This window comes from Balaenoptera physalus (genome assembly GCF_965194825.1).
Source record: "Balaenoptera physalus genome assembly, chromosome: 6".
In the NCBI taxonomy this organism is placed as follows: domain Eukaryota; kingdom Metazoa; phylum Chordata; class Mammalia; order Artiodactyla; family Balaenopteridae; genus Balaenoptera; species Balaenoptera physalus.
In genome coordinates this window covers 133,393,723-133,407,134 of record NC_138885.1, presented here as the reverse complement: position 1 = coordinate 133,407,134, position 13,412 = coordinate 133,393,723, and the positions used below count along the sequence as shown (strand labels likewise).

The following is a 13,412-nucleotide window of genomic DNA, read 5'->3' as shown; positions in this document are numbered from 1 at the left end:
ACCAGGCAGTCTGAGCCCCCTCACAGCACAGGTGGACGTGGCTGGGTTCCCACTTAACTGACAAGTGACCTTGTGAATCCGCCAGATTCAATCACCAGGCGGTCTGAGCCCCCTCACAGCACAGGTGGACGTGGCTGAGTTCCCACTTAACTGACAAGTGACCTTGTGAATCTGCCAGACTCAATCACCAGGCGGTCTGAGCCCCCTCACAGCACAGGTGGACGTGGCTGGGTTCCCACTTGTTGACAAGTGACCTTGTGAATCCGCCAGATTCAATCACCAGGCAGTCTGAGCCCCCTCACAGCACAGGTGGACGTGGCTGGGTTCCCACTTGTTGACAAGTGACCTTGTGAATCCGCCAGATTCAATCACCAGGCGGTCTGAGCCCCCTCACAGCACAGGTGGACGTGGCTGGGTTCCCACTTGTTGACAAGTGACCTTGTGAATCCGCCAGATTCAATCACCAGGCGGTCTGAGCCCCCTCACAGCACAGGTGGACGTGGCTGGGTTCCCACTTGTTGACAAGTGACCTTGTGAATCCGCCAGATTCAATCACCAGGCGGTCTGAGCCCCCTCACAGCACAGGTGGACGTGGCTGGGTTCCCACTTGTTGACAAGTGACCTTGTGAATCCGCCAGATTCAATCACCAGGCGGTCTGAGCCCCCTCACAGCACAGGTGGACGTGGGTGGGTTCCCACTTGTTGACAAGTGACCTTGTGAATCCGCCAGATTCAATCACCAGGCGGTCTGAGCCCCCTCACAGCACAGGTGGACGTGGCTGGGTTCCCACTTGTTGACAAGTGACCTTGTGAATCCGCCAGATTCAATCACCAGGCGGTCTGAGCCCCCTCACAGCACAGGTGGACGTGGCTGGGTTCCCACTTGTTGACAAGTGACCTTGTGAATCCGCCAGACTCAATCACCAGGCGGTCTGAGCCCCCTCACAGCACAGGTGGACGTGGCTGGGTTCCCACTTGTTGACAAGTGACCTTGTGAATCCGCCAGACTCAATCACCAGGCGGTCTGAGCCCCCTCACAGCACAGGTGGACGTGGCTGGGTTCCCACTTGTTGACAAGTGACCTTGTGAATCCGCCAGACTCAATCACCAGGCGGTCTGAGCCCCCTCACAGCACAGGTGGACGTGGCTGGGTTCCCACTTGTTGACAAGTGACCTTGTGAATCCGCCAGATTCAATCACCAGGCGGTCTGAGCCCCCTCACGGCACAGGTGGACGTGGCTGGGTTCCCACTTGTTGACAAGTGACCTTGTGAATCCGCCAGATTCAATCACCAGGCGGTCTGAGCCCCCTCACGGCACAGGTGGACGTGGCTGGGTTCCCACTTGTTGACAAGTGACCTTGTGAATCCGCCAGATTCAATCACCAGGCGGTCTGAGCCCCCTCACGGCACAGGTGGACGTGGCTGGGTTCCCACTTGTTGACAAGTGACCTTGTGAATCCGCCAGATTCAATCACCAGGCGGTCTGAGCCCCCTCACAGCACAGGTGGACGTGGCTGGGTTCCCACTTGTTGACAAGTGACCTTGTGAATCCGCCAGACTCAATCACCAGGCGGTCTGAGCCCCCTCACAGCACAGGTGGACGTGGCTGGGTTCCCACTTGTTGACAAGTGACCTTGTGAATCCGCCAGATGCTCCCCTTTAGGACTGATGGGCATCCAGCGCCTCCCAGGTCCAAACCCAACTTGGGGTTTGCCCCAAACCTCCTCCCCAACTTCACCATCTCAGCCGACGGGTGATGGGCTCACTCAGCCAGCCCCGAAGCCCATGTTCCTCCCCAGCGGCCCCTCCCTTACCCCCCCATCCGTGGAGGGCATGCACTGCGTGTGTGCACGCCACCCCAGGCAGCTCCGGCTGAGCTCCCCGCAGCACCTCCACGCCACTGTCACCTCTCAACTCACTAATCAGCTCCCTTCCACCAGGTCTAACGCGTCCAGCTCTGCCCTCCCACAGTCCACCCCTCAATTAGCAGCCAGGACTTTACAAAAGTCAGTCGGGACCCTGTTCAAAACTCTCCAAAGCTCCTTAGGTCTTCGTGCTTACAATGCCCTCAAGGCCAGCATCCTGGGTCCTGCTGGCTCTTTGGTCCCGTTTCTTGAAGTTCTCTCCCTCCCACTGCAGGGCCTTTGCACATGCTGTTCCTGCGTCCTGGGAGGCCCCTGCCTATTATTCGCCAGACTGGATCCCTCACTGCGTTCAGGTGTCTGCAATAGAAGCATCCCTCAGCCCACCCTCTTCCCCTACTTTCCTTTTTAACACTAGACATATCCTGTGCTCTTCGCTTTCTAGCCTGATTTCTCCAAGAGAACGTAAGCTCTCCGAGGCCACAGGACGCAGCCTGTTTCCTCGCTCCCTGGGTTGTGACAGGCCTGTACAGAGCAGGCTCTCAAATATGAATGAGCAAATGAACTCCATTTAAATAAAGAATACAGCTTTGGAGCTATCTGGTAGGTATCCCTGGGATCATCTCCTTGAAAGAGCCCAAATCCCCCCAAAGTGTCAAATGTCCCCCCAGATGGCTGATGTGACTTTATTATACTCAGCAGGCTAAATTTAGGAATCTTATTCTCTTTATTCTCTTTTGGAAATCCAAGTTATACATTTCTAAAACACTGATGGATTAGCTGGATGGGCACCTGGGAGGTACCTGGGCAGCTTGGCCTACAAGTTTGGCCACCCTCCACTAGGGTCTGGACGTCACCCACGGGCCCCAGGAGCCACCACCTCTCGGGTACAGCCTGCAGCTGCACGCACTCCTGGTCAGGGCGGCCGGCACTGGACCTCAGGACATCTCAGAAGGGTAGGCTGTGGCAGCCACTGTATCCCCCACCCCCGGAACCACGCCTCGACTTGGGAAGCCTCCCGCCCCCCGCTTCACCTCCACGTGGTAGAAGTCAGGTCTAAGAAGTCAGGAAGGGACATTAAAGCTTACTAATGTCTGAGCCACAGCTAACGAGGTTTTCTTATCTTTAGTATAAAGGCCAATTCACTCAGAGAGAAAAGAGCCTGCTGCCAGCTCCTCCCTGCTAACTATGGGGCTGGCCTCTGAACAGACGACACCGCTGTACAAGGACAGACTTATCTACAGATTCCGGTGGCAAACTCGCGACCCCGCACACAGCCCCTCAGCTACCCCTGTGGATTTGCCACTCCCCAGCTCCTAGAATCCCAGAATATTCTTGTGGGGGCCTGTATGCCAACGTTCTGCCCGAGGAACAATTAAAAAACAAACCAACCAAGAAAAATAACGGAACACGAGCATCTGCAGGGTGGAGAACACCTTGGTCAGGACCCCAGCGTGTGCACAGCCAAGCGCCAGGTCCTCCGGGTGGCCCAGAGCCAGGAAGGTGCAGAAGGAAGGCGCTGGGCCTGGACCCCTCCCGCAGGAGGGCGTCGGGCATCGAGACTGCCTTGGGCTCCTCCCTGGAGAATTCTGTTGGTGCCTTGTTTAGGGTGACTCATTCTCCACATTTGATTTTAATTTCTGGAGTAGGAGTATCATGTTGATTTCATCAGATTTCCTCTGGGTTAAAAAGAAAGCATGAGTTTCGACCCGCTCCGGGGGATGTCAGTCACCAGGCTCTGTGGACAGACACTCCAACCCATCTGTCCCCACCTCACTCTCTCCCCAAGAAAGAACATGTTCCCAAGGATGAAGGTAATCCAGAGATACCCTCCCTCCCAAGCTGATCTGCTTCCTGTGAGCAACTGCCCGAAACCCAACGCCCTGGGCTCCCAACCTGACGGGCCGCCGCGGAGAAGCCGACGTGCCCGGTCAGGCTGCAGGGATGGACCAGGGACATCTGGTTTCACACCTCCCCACGTTGAGGAAGATCCCGTGAGGAAGGCGAGCCGGTGGTGACCCAGCGGGGTGACAGCGAGCCTGTCTGCATGCCTGTAGACGTCTACGACATCCTTTTCCCTCCAAAGCAAACTGCCCTGGAGGGAGGCCCATCCCACAGACTCCAAACAGCACCCCAGCTCCCCCCGCCTCCTGATCCTTGACCCGACTGGTCTGGGCAATGGCCCAAGTGGAAAGGCAAAACGTGACTGGTGTCCCCTTTCCAGGCTCTCCTCTCTCGGCAGGGAAAGGCACAGGTTCCGGTTACGAGAGCACGGTCCTACACAGCGAAACTCGAACCTTCCCATCGCGGTGGCAGGACGCTGCCTCCCACCTACAGAAGCCTGATCTCCAGAACCTTCCTGTATCCACCTGGAGCAGAGCCGAAAGCGCTGCCCGGTGGCCTGGAGGAGGGCTGCCTCCTTTGGGGGGAAAGCGCATGGCCCCACCGGAGAGAGGGGACCACAGGCAATCAGCTGGTCGTTCCAGCGTTTGGGATGCATTTCACTTTGGTTCAACAGTGACCTCAATTTACGAGCAGCAGCGCGGCTATCGGAGGCCCCCAGCCGGCCATCTGGGCAGAGCAATGAGGTTCGCGGGCAGAATCGTGGGTCCTGGTCCCTGGGCACCTCCCGAGCAGGGGACCACAGTGCCTGGGTGAGCAGCCCAGCCCACGAGAGCTGCACCTGCTTCTAGGAACAAGGCTCTTGTGTGCAGGCGCTGAGCTGGCAACATGCACACGTTCAAGGCCTTCTCCGTTCACCCAAAGCTGGTGACTCAAGCTCAACACCCCCTCAGGCTCTACGGGGTGCGTGGGAGGGGACCCCGCAGTTGCGGGTGCCCGCTTCTCACTTGCTGCTTTTATGGTGTAAAGTGTGATCGTTGGAGAGAGCTGGCCCAATGACTCGGGGCGTTTTCACCACCCAGTGGCAAAGTAAGAAAATCAGAGTCTAGAGAATCACGGGTTGTGGGTAAGGGCCAGGGAGGGGAAGGGGTGACCAAGCCCCTCTCCACCGCCTCTACAGGGCCTGAGCCTCTTACGCCCTGGCCTCTTGTCTCCAGCCTACTTGATGCCCAGCTGTGAGACTGTGCTTCAGGGCGGGCTGGACCAATCCCATCATCTCCTTGGGTAAAAACAACAATCTCAGACTTCCCTGGTGGCGCAGTGGTTAAGAATCCGCCTGCCAATGCAGGGGACACGGTTTGATCCCTGGTCCGGGAAGATCCCACATGCTGCGGAGCAAATAAGCCTGCGAGCCACAACTACTGAGCCCGCGTGCCACAACTACTGAAGCTCACGTGCTTAGAGCCCGTGCTCCGCAACAAGAGAAGCCACTGCAATGAGAAGCGTACACTGCAACAAAGAGTGGCCCCCGCTCGCCGCAACTAGAGAAAGCCCACGCACAGCAACGAAGACCCAAAGCAGCCAAAAATAAAATAAAATAAAAAATAAATTAATTAAAACAAAACAACAACAATCTCAGCCTCCTCAAGGGCTGCTACAGTCTGTAGAAGTCAATCCAAACCTGGCTTGTCTTTCCAGACCCTCCTTGCACTAACTCACCCTCCATGTCCGCGTCACACTCTCCAAGCACAGCGACTGTTTCTTTCACTCGGCTCCAAACACCACCCCCCCCAGCCATCCCCCCACCTCAAGCCTCCATCTCTCTCCGCGCCCCACTGACTTGAAGACCCAACAGTGCCCCCAGTTTCTGCTACGTTAGGACCTACCCATTTGAGAGGGACCCCAGTCAAACAGTGCCTTTGCCGATGGAATTCTACCTCTTCCCTGAGCTCTCTCGGGACTCATCCGTCATCTTCTCTGGGCACCTCCCGCTTGCATTCTGGGCACCACAGCTGTGATTCTGCACGTGATTTCTTAGTTCCCTAACAACTACCCTCGTCTCTTCGAAAGCCAACTGGATACCTGGCTCCTCTGTAATCCTCCAGCACCAAGCACAGTGCCTGGCCCAAGCTGGTGTGTGGTGCCATCTGTTGAAAGGACAAATGCTCCACCCAAACATTTATTCAGCACCACCGTGCAGCGGGGACCACCAAAGACACAAGTGGATGGAGACCTGGTCTTTTCCCTCAACTGCTGAGCATTTAGTTGGGATGACAACGTGTATGAAACTGACCCCAAGAGGAGGGGGAGGGGTGATGTCTCCACCACACCTTCCGGGTCTGCTCAGGACCTTCCGGGCCTGCTCGGGACTTTCCGGGCCTGCACGGACCTTCTGGGCCTGCGTGGGACCGGAAGCCCAGACACCTTGGTTTGCCCAACACACCGTGTGTGCTATGTGGACGCCTTCCACCCACATGTCCTCCTGCCCTATCACCCTGCTGCTGACAATGGCAAGGAGTTCAAAGATGACCCGACATGTGCATGTCAAGTGCTCCCCAAGCACGGGGTTTAGGAGGTCTGGTGGAGTGGGGTCAGCCTCCCCGAGTCACATGGGAAGAGCTGCAGCAGACAGGCTGGGAAGTAAAATCTTGTGATCAGCCCAGACTAGAAAAACTTCCCCACTCTGGTCCCCAGCCAGCGACTTGAAAGAAAAAGCATGATTATCTCTGCAGATGTTACAAAAGACATGAGAAGAGAGGCCCATTCACTTGACCGGCTGGCTGGGGGTAGACTCAGATTCCTGACCCTCGTCTGATGAGTTCAACAAAACTGCAAAACATCAGCACTGGAAAGACTTGTGGTTTCCAAACATTAACAGCTCATCTACTGTCTTCCTTAAAAAAAAAAAAAAAATCAAATTACTGGGCTTCCCCAGTGGTCCAGTGGTTAAGACTCCGTGCTCCCAATTCAGGGGGCCCGGGTTCGATCCCTGGTCAGGGAACTAGATCCCACATGCCACAACTAAGACCCGGAGCAGCCAAATAAATAAACAAATGAATGAATAAATAAATAAATAAATGTTTTAAAAAATCAAATTATTTAATATTTCTCTTTAAACCAACCTACTTTAACAATGTAAGTTTATTCAAGAAAGTTATTTTAAAGGCAGCTTTCTATGGCATTAAGAAGGAAGCTTCTATCCTTTAAAAAGAAAGGTCTTCCTTAGATATACTGATAAATCTTTTCCAGTATATGTTAACTTAAAACCTTTTTTTAAAGTTCAGCTTAGCTACCATTCTGGGAAACACAAAGCAGCTGGTGCCACTCATTTTACAGGTGAGGAAACTGAGGCTTTTTTGGTTTTTATTGAAAGAGGTTTTCCCTGGGGTTCATTTCTGAGACTCAGATGAAAATGCCAGATTCAGACGAGCTAGCTGGCCTGGGGAGGCAGCTCCTAAGGCTTCATGATGCCCCCAAATCTACTGATGGTTCTCATTAATGATAGACGTGCCACGTCTGAGGCTCAAGTTCAAGTTCAAGTGAAGACCGGGGAGGAGGAAAGAGTTGCAGAGACCAAAGTGGTAATGGGGGTGGGGGGGCGGGTGATGAGCAGGGTGAGAACGCTCCCCACGCAGAGACCAGAGCCACGCCCACCAGATGGCACCACTGAAAACAACCAGCAAATACAGTGAGAGCCTGTCGATGGGTCCCCAGAGCTGGGGAAGAGACGGCTACATGCGGCCCAACTCCTGAGGACCCAGGTGAAGTCAGTGCTCAGCTGCCTGGTTCACTACTGCCTCTCAGCCAGACTCTCCCCCGGATGGAAGAACTGTTTCGGCTTTATCCACCCATTTCGGGTGTTATCCACTGTTACGGCTTTATCCACCCATTTATCAAGGATCTGGCACCTAGCACAGGAAGCAACCAATGAAACTCATGGAATGAACGAATTTCTTTACAGAAGTTCTACCGTGTCCATGAATTACGAATTGAGATATCCAGGGCAATAAACCAATCACTGATCTATACACTTTATCAATATTTATTAAGGGAAGTAGAGGGGACAGGATTCTTGTTCTGCCTCCCATCCCACTGCCCCTCAAACTATCTGTCCTTAGGAAATCAAAGATGTGGATGAGTGACTTACGTACGGCACTGTTTACAGTGATCCAGGAGGGGGTTCTACCTCCAGGACGGGTTACGTAGCTGTTAAAATTTGTTGTCTAATACTCATTCCACTTTGTTCTTAGAAATGTATATTTACTAGAAAAAAGAGTAATTTTCACACCAAATGCTGACAGTGACCACGTCCAGGTGTGGCAGTCGTACGGATCATTTTGTTGTTTATTTTTCCTAAGTTTTCTACTGTTTGGAATTAAAAAAAAAAACACATTTTATAAAAGAAACTTCCATTCTCCTTCCCCAACACCATGATTCCAGCAGGTTCTTTCCAGCCTTGCAAGGCCATTTTCTGAGCGTGTATAACAGTATGCCATCTGTGGGGTTAATCCCAAACACCTGCAAACACTTGACTGAGTGCCTAGAACGATGTATTAATCCCAGTGGATCTAAATCCAGCCTTCCCAATTCCAGCTCCATGACTTGGCGCAAGTCATTTTCCCAATAACTGAAAAAAATGCATTCCTATTCCTCCTGGCCTCATGATTCTACTAACTAGGAAACAGAGGATACCTGATTGTGATATTGTGATTTATAGTATATAATATATATATTAAATAAATAAATAAATAAATATAATATAATATATATATAAGTCTGTGTTCTATTTCTGGCACAGAGCTCCTAAAACCCTGGGGGATTTCTTAAGCCAATAGAGCAGTAAAGGCATCTTTTGTTATGTTAATGAGGTGACTTTGGGGCCGCCCCCAGGTAACCTAAGGATGGGGACTTTCAGTCCTGTCCTCTGACTTCTGCGGAGGGGAGAGAGGCTGCACAGTCGCATAAATTACAGATGGCCAATGATTTAATCAATCATGTCTGTATAATGAGCCCCCGGTAAAAGCCCAAGGCTGGAGTTCTGAACGCTTCTGGGCTGGTGAACACACGGAGATTTGGGGAGGGGATGCTAGGAGAGGGCGTGGAAGCGCCGTGCTCTTTCTCGATACCTTGCCTTCCGTGTCTCTCCCATCTGGCTGTTCCAGAGTTATATCCTGTTATACTAAACCTGTAATCTAATTAGTGAAATGTTTGACTTCTGTGAGCTGCTCTAGCAAATTAATCAAACCCAAGGAGGGAGGGTCATGGCAAGCTCCAATCTATAGCCAGTCGGTCAGAAGCACAGGTGACAACCTGGACTTGTCATGCGCGTCTGAAGTGGGGAGGTGGGGGGCAGTCTTGTGGGACTGAGCCCTCAACCTGTGGGACCAGACTTCATTCATCTCCAGGTAGAGAGTGTCCGAACTGAGCCGACCGGCTGGACACCCAGCTGGTGCCTGAGAATTGGCAGCGGCTTTTGGCAGGAGAAAGCCCTTTGCAGGAAAGAGCTCTCTGCAGGAGGCCCCTCTGTCGCGTCATTAACCTTAAACCAGACGCCCCCATGTGCTACTCACCTCTGGCCCTAGCACACCTTTCAAATCTTTTGATCACGAAATACTCTGCCTAACCTGTTGGTTCTTTCCGTAGATGGAAGCAGTAGAAACGAAGAATAAGTAATTAACAGATGACGAGATCTCTTCCCTAGCTCCCCCTTCAGTAATCTCGCCAACAAACTGTGAACAAAATAGTATCTAAAGAAAGATCACGAGGAGTTGACAAGCCCGTACACAAGCCTGCACACAGTGGGGGATGGCCACAGCGCTGACCCCCCTACCTCACTGATTAACTGAGATGACTTCCCTGTTTCCCTTCAAACGCTTTCATGGCTAAGCAGAATCTCTGGAGGTGGTTTCTGGGGGACGCTGAGTCCACCATCTCCCCAGATTGCCGGCATTCCGATTAAGGGCATCTTTCCTTTCTACCAACACTTGCGAGCACTGATTTTGCATGCGGCGAGCAGCGGGACCTGATTCAATAACAGAATCATTCCTGATGGAAAGTCATCACCAAAGCTCCGACCAGCGGGGTTTGAGGCGGGGGACCACCCTGACCTGCTGCTCACCGAAGGCTCCCGACTTTCCACTACTATAAACGGCAGAGCGGTTGGTGACCATCTTTATCCCTAATCTTCCTCTGAATTTTGGATTATTTTCTTAAGAAGACTTTCTAGTAGAGGACGAAGCATTGCCAAATGCTTTCCTGGAAAGCTGCAGACATTTATCCTCGCCACAGCACTGGGGGGTCCCTTTTCACCCTTCTGCCAGCAATCTGAGAAAACCTTCCCTAATATGACAACTGGGCAACGAAATACCGAGTTTAAATTCACATTCCTTTGACCATCGGTCAGAAACTTTCAAATATGGACATCTTATTTCTTGCTTCGTGACTATCATTTTGCATCCTTTGCTTGATTAGAGTCTGAAGTTTCATATCAGTTTCAAATACCTTCCCCACTGTTGCTCACGCACACCCATCCATTTGCTAACTTTAGGTAAAGTCTCAGCTCTCTGACCCTATCAATCCTTCCTTTGTAATTTCACCCTGAAGCACAGAAAAGGCTCCCCTAATGAAAAATTTGATAAACATTTCACATCTATTTTCCTCTATTTAAAAAAAAAATGGTGTGTGGACTGACATCAATGTACAAAGAATTTATTTTGCTGCTCAGCAAGGAACTTTACAAAATTAATTAGCAAACAGCTAAGCGATTACTCCTGTATCGGTTCCCGAACAATCTGTCCCCTCCGTGATGTCATCTTAATGCTTTTTAAATGTGTATAGACACCAGGGTTTGAATCTGGCCAATTCCATGTCATGAGTCTGCCTATTTTTATAACAACACCAGCCCTTATGTAACTCCGGGAGCTTTACCAAGTTTGGCCATCTGGAAGGACCAGCCCCCAAGAACCATTCTATTTCAAAGTCTCCTATCAGTTATTTGAACCTGTTTTTTCCTTCTAAATGAACTTTGGAATAATTAAGTAATATGTCTTCCCACCTCTTCATTCCTTCAAAAAAGTTACCCCACTGGGTTTTTGTTTTTGTTGGCACAGCAATGGTAAGAACTGACATCTTTATACTATTTTATCTTTTCTTCCAGAAATAGGGTGGGTCTCTGTTTATTTAAAAATGAGTGCCAGGACAGTGTACAGGGACTGGCACACTCTTCCTGTAAAGGCGCAGAGTGTAAATTAAGCTCTGGGGACCATACGAACTCTGTCAAAACCCCTCACATCCAGGCAGTTGCACAAGTCCAAGCAATTCCACCTCTGAAGTATGTGGATCTGACCTCTTCTCTCCGCTCTCTGCTCCCAGCTAAGCACCTCATCTCTCTCTGGACTTGCCTCAGCAGCCTCCCATCTGGTCTCCCTGCTCCTCCGGCCCCCAAAACACACCACGAAACCGTTCTCCTTAGAGTAGCTGGGCCCCTCAGCAAGTAAGTCTCTCCAGGGGCATCTCCCTGCAGTCACAATAAATCGAACTTCCTTCTTGGGACTACGTGACTATGGCCCCACCTGCTCCTCCACGACCTTGTTTCCTTCTTGTGCACTCAGTTTCTGAATTTAACTCATTTCTGTCCCAGGACCCTTGCACTGGCAGTTCCCTCTGGCTGGCAAGCTCTGTTCTGCAAACTTCACTTGCTGACAACTCTTGCCACTCAGGTTGACTCGGGTCAATGTCACACTTCAGAAAAAACCCACCTGACCACTCACCAACGTAGCCATGCTCAGTCTGACCTCTGTGCCTCAATGTCCCCAAGTGCAAGAGGATCATAGCGAGAGCTTGCACGTGGGAATCACGTGTGCCCACACAGGGCACGGGGGCCCCCGGGCACGGTACAACACCCCCCCACAGAGTTTGTGGTCATGCTGTTTACACTGACCCAGTTCACGCATAAGCCCTGTACTTTTCACCAAGTTCAAGACACACCTCTTTTTTTTACACACCACCATGGTCTGGAATGCTATGAGTTTCACTGCAGCAAAGAACTAAACTTCCTTGGCTCATAGGTGCTTTACTAAATGAGGTAGTATAATTTCTTTATAAACCACTAATCACTTCATAAATTCTATCTCCATTGCTAGTTACTACAACTGTGGGTTGTGGGTAGTGAAAGTTTAGTATCACTGTACCTTATTTCCATTTGCTTGAGCTATTTAAGGCCCGACCAAGGGGTTCAGGTCAAGCACTTAAGCAAGCATCTTTTGGCTAAAACCTAAAAGCCACCAGGCTGGGGAGAGGAAGGCACTGAGAAGTCACATATGCTCACATTTTTCTAATACCCTCTTGTTATGAGTTGAACTGTGTCCCCCGCAAAGGATGTTGAAGTCCTAACTTCCACTCCCTGCAAATACAACCTTATTTGGAAACAGGGTCTTTGCGGATGACCACGTTCAGATAAAGTGCTTCGGGTGGGCCCTCCTCCAATATGACAGGTGTCCTCACAAAACGGGGAAGTGTGGGCACAGAGTGAAGATGACGCGGAGACAGGGAGAAGGTGGCCGTCTGCAAGCCAAGGAGAGAGGCCCGGGACAGCTTCTCCCTCACGGCCTCAGAAGGAGCCAGCCCTGCCGACACCTCAGCCCCAGACTTCAGGCCTCCAGAGCCATGAGAGAATGAATTTTGGTTGTGTTGAGTGACCCAGTGTGTGGCAGTTTGTTCTGGCGGTCTCAGGAAAGTCACACACCCTCCTAGGGGTGTGGACACAGATTCGGCTTCTCAGACCCTCACTCTCCTTGGCCGGCGTGGCCTCCTGCCCCCAGCGAACTTCTCCCCCGCTTCCTCTCTTTCTGTCACATTTAACACAAATGGAACTCCACGAAGCAAATGAAAGCCAAGACCCCAAAACAGAGTCCCGGCCTCTGCAAAGTGTGGTCTTGCCTCCACGCTTCCGGAACACTCTCTCCTAAGATCCCAAACTATCAGGCCATCGCCCGACCGCCACTCACCTCACATGCCTGACGGCTGAGTCTGATGCCGGGGGCAATCGGACCTCTATATCCCGAGTGTTACTGTGGAAAATCTTGCTAAGTCACCGCAAGCGCCCCGCAGAGGCATTTCTCAGTGGCAACCAAGTAAGTCGGGGTGTGCAACAAGCTACTCTCACCAAGATTCAGGAGATCTCCGAACATTTCGACTCACTGAGAACACACTGGAATCACTAGAAAATAGGAGGCCAGTGCCCCCTAAGTTGCAGGGAACCGGGGACAGCCCCCCTGCCCCGGGCTCCACCGCAGGGGCTCCGAGGCCACGAGGTCAGGTTCCTTCCGAGGGGGCCCAACGGGTCTGCAGCAGGACATGCACCAAAGGAACAAACGTTTAGTAACACGGAAAGACACCCAATGTAGCCACAGTGCAGAGGCAAAACCCTGACAGAAACTTCCAGCCGCTGGTAGAAGCCGAGTGGGAAAGCAGCTGAGGGTGACAGATAAAGCTGCAGGGGGCACTCGGGCTCCCCAGGGACACGGAGACGGAGGGGGCAGGAGAGCACAGCTCCGGATACAATGGAGATTCGATGGGACCCGCTGTCCGGAAGGAGAAAGGCCAGCTGAGGGAATGCCAGGCCGGCGGGGAGAGCAGAGGCCTGCAGGCCAGACAGCCTGCTGATGGGCATTTAGGGGTTTAATATGTCTTCTGGCACAAGCCGAATC

At 52.0% G+C, this 13,412-nt stretch overlaps 1 protein-coding gene across 3 annotated transcripts in view; it reads right to left on the bottom strand.

Annotated features, from left to right (window-relative positions):
* SH3BP4 (SH3 domain binding protein 4) overlaps positions 1–13,412 on the bottom strand; it is a 94,011-nt gene that overhangs the window by 26,646 nt on the left and 53,953 nt on the right. The window lies entirely within an intron of this gene.